The following is a 3,914-nucleotide window of genomic DNA, read 5'->3' on the forward strand; positions in this document are numbered from 1 at the left end:
TTTGTTATAAAAATGGGTGAAATAACCCAGAGAGGGACAGTGAGCGAGAAAATCGTTATCGTAACTCGATGTTTCCTCAAATCACAAGGAAAATCCTGCAGTGATGTTTCCTTGTATCACAAGGAAAATCCTGCAGTAGTCGCTGACTCGTAACTTGGAAAACTTTGTATTTCGGGGCTAACTTGGAAAACTCATATTTCGGGGAGTTTGTATCTGTGGCGTTCCACTGCAGCTGCATTTGGACAACGTGATGTTCAAGATTTGACTTTTATGGACTATTTCAATTCATGATTTGAAGCTAATTCTGCAAAATTGCACTTCTTTGTTTTTTAATTTTATACCTAAAACTTGGTGGGTGTGTAAAAAACAAAACAAAAACACCAACACGTGGACCTACAGTAGAATGTTAAACGTAAAAGTCAGGTTCTGCCAGGTTCTGCCAGGCCGTAGCGGAGCGGAAAGTCGCTCCTTGGCTCCTTGGCTCCTTGGCTCCGTTGGCTCCGTTGGCTGTTTCTGTTTACTTCACACATCTGATGCTGCTTCTTCTGCCAGGAGGATAAATCTTACTGGAGTGTTTGGCACCTAGCGCTGGCACGACGTCTGTTGTTCTGCTCCTCAGTCTGTCTGCTGCGTGTGTGTTAGTGTGTGTTCACTGAGTGGGCCAACACTGATTGTGTTAAATGGAGGAGAGGAGCACCTTCAGCCGCCGTCGCCGCCGCCGTCGACGTCGTCGTCACAGGAGCCTGGAGTCGTCTGTCACCGCGGCCTTGTCGGATCGTTAGCTCGCTGCTCCACCTGACGCTAACGCGGGAGGAAGTGTGCAAACGGCTCCTTGTTTACACGCCGCGTGTGTCATGCTACTTCAAAAGTGGAGGATGCAGCGGCGGAGATGCTGTATGAAAGACTCGGTGAGGCGGGAGGAAGGGGAGGAGGGGGAGGAGGGAGAGGAGGGGGAGGCAGATGAAAGAGGAAGCAGAGCAGCAGATGAGGTGACAGCATGAAGAAGCTCAGAGATTGGAGCTCCAGATGGCTCAGGTTGCCAAAGAGAAGAGACGTTTGAAACCCAAGACCTCGCTGTGGTCCTGGGTTCTTCTCCCAGAGTCGTCATAAGGTGTTCTTACAGGGTCAGGCCAGAGGGGGCAGTGTGGTGACCCACATCTGCTGCAGGTGACTCAACGTGAGACCAAGAAAAGAAGTGGTGTGACAAAGATCCAACTGAAGCAGACCTCAGTGTAGACCAGACATGGACAAACCGTGGCCCGGGGGCCGGATGTGGTACATTTAGGATTTTAATCCGGCCCGGCAAACTTGTCCAGTTGTATATAATTGACTGTGCTGTATTTTTTAGCTATTTCTTGTCATTATTGGAGTAAAGTAAAATTATAGTTATTATTATTATTATTAATATTATTATTTTTATTCACATTCCCTCTAAATTGCTGACTTTCTGCGACACAGTCCTGTAGATATCATCACCTGTAGAGTCAAATATCAAATCAATCTCTGACTCTCATGTAAACACAGGTCTGGTTTCTCCTTTAATCCAGCTTCAACCGATCATCGACCAATCGTTTTTTCTTTGTCTTGATTTATGAAAACACTCCTCTGCTCTGACTTTGGAGGAAAAAAAAAACCTTTTTACCTCAGATCTATTTCTGTTGGTAAAGATGAATAAATTCTCCTGCTGCACAGAGAAAAAAAGAAAAAAAAGAGTGGCCAGAGTAGAGAGAAGAAGATGTGACAGTGATGCATGTTGGTCCAGAGTGAGAATCGAGTTCAGAGGAAGTGTCCCGGCCCACAGTGAACATGTGTCACAGTGGACAGGAATGTGGCCCATAAGTCGACTCCCTAATGGAACTCTGTCAGCTCGGTCTTTTCCCGCTGCTCCTTCGCTCAGATTTGTTTTCCCTGAACCACAAGTGAAGGAAAATATGTAATTCCCATTGATGGGAAACGACAGGGGAAACAGTTTCACATGTCTGGATGTTGGATCAGAGTCAGTGGGAGTTTTCTTGCGACCGAGGTCAGTCTTGGTTTGGATACCTGAGACGTTTCTGGACGCAAGAAATTTGCTCAACGCCGGGCGGACGTTAATTATTGGCTTTGTTGGAAATTAGCAATTTGTCCTCGTACGAACAGCCGCCTCGGGTTCAGATCATTTTCTGGCGTACATCTCCATCCAGCACTTGTGCACAAAGCCCTGGAGACCGGACCACCTGGAGCTGCCGCAGGATCCTGTATTGATTTCCAGCGCAGGGTTTTTAACGGTAATCATAACCGACAAGAGCTTCGGATCTCCTGGTTTGAGGGCGGGGTTTAAGAGCCCAGCGCTGGAACTCAATCTGGGATTTGAAGGCGCACTCGGACTCTTTAGGGCCCCAGAGAGAGGGTTCCCACAGAGCCTGACCAAATCAGTTAGAACGTGGACTTTATTTGACAGTGCACAGATGCGGCCGACCAACCGGGATCTGACCCGTTGAGTCAGCTGGCCAGTCCGTCACCGGGAATGGCAGTTCCTAGAAACAGCTCCGGGCTAGAGAAATATTATATCGGGGCCTCGGACTGCGCTGTTTTCCATTAATGCCACAGAGCCGTGTGTGGAGACGAACTACAGACCGTGTGTAAGAAACGGACTCAGGTCCGATGTTCTCCATTTAAATATAATCTAGCGGAAAGCAGGACGACTTCTGATCTGATCGCTACCATCTGGAAACATGTTCCCCGGGAGTTTGTGGTCTCCGTCAATAAATTTAAAAAATATGTTATTAAAACATTATGTAATGCGTGGGAATCATTCAGTCATTCTGGTACATTCTATGTGACACGTTTAACAGTCGTGATACTCCGTGTTGACAGGAAATCAGTTTGGAATGTTCAAGGCTCATTTGATACGTCACGGAATTGTGAATCATTTTTCCAAAAAAATCAGGTTTGAATAAACATCAGATTCCTGAATGTCCTCTGGTGGTGGAGTTCCTTGGAAGTACTGTACTGTAGAGCAGGCACAGAGGCATTAATAGGACGTGTTTACACTGGCGTAAAAAAACCCCAGAATATTCCGATATCTCAGGAATTTTGAGCATGAAATTAACCCCATGATTACAACCAGAAACAACAGGAAGTCTGTTTAACTTACTTGCTAACAGCAAAACAGTGAATGAATCTGTTTGCCTTTTAACGATGTGCGAGAACAGCGCTATTGGCTAGATCTGCTAGTAAATCAAACTGAAAAGTTCTGTTTTTGTGGGGATTTTGATAATTACATTTTTTAAGGCAAAAATCTAAAAGTTTTAAGACAGACATTGTAATTTTTACAGCCGTCCCGATCTTTTGACGTAGACATCGTTATACTTCGTTAGATGCTAAGATTGGTTTTATTTCATCTGAGCGAACGTTTAACATTTTTAAACCAAAGTTTGGAGGTAAATGCTATATTTCCTCATCTCAGAATTTAATTTTTGTTATTTCGAAGATAGCTTGTAGCTGACGCTGCGTACAGGTAGGACAATATTTTGTCTTTTAATTTTGGAATCTTCTCAGATTTATTGACACAGATAAATGATCTGAGTTCACCGACACCTGTAATCCCCCCCCCCCCTCCCCCCCCCGTGGCAGCGGGTGGTCCAAATGTCAGCTGACAAATGCTGAACAGAAAAGCTCCAACTTCTGCACCGCACCCTGGGAAATATGATCCTGTCACTCAGTGGAGCTCCCGACCGAGTGGAGCGACAGATCAAACACACTGACAGGGTGTGTGTGTTTGGGTGTGTGTGTGTATCATTGATAGATAACTGTATCGTCTGTCCTTGATCGCCTGATAAGCGGAAACTCTGGCCAGCGCTCTGTGAAGGTTCAGTTCTCGTCTTTGTAGCCGTTGATTCTCACCACGTGAAGCAGATGTTTTTGTGTGTTTT

General features: G+C 45.6%; 1 protein-coding gene across 3 annotated transcripts in view; it reads left to right on the top strand.

Moving 5' to 3' along the window:
• LOC103395537 (transcription factor COE1) overlaps positions 1–3,914 on the top strand; it is a 96,805-nt gene that overhangs the window by 9,800 nt on the left and 83,091 nt on the right. The window lies entirely within an intron of this gene.

This window comes from Cynoglossus semilaevis, chromosome 19, assembly GCF_000523025.1.
Source record: "Cynoglossus semilaevis isolate Cse_v1.0 chromosome 19, Cse_v1.0, whole genome shotgun sequence".
NCBI classification, from domain to species: Eukaryota; Metazoa; Chordata; class Actinopteri; order Pleuronectiformes; family Cynoglossidae; genus Cynoglossus; species Cynoglossus semilaevis.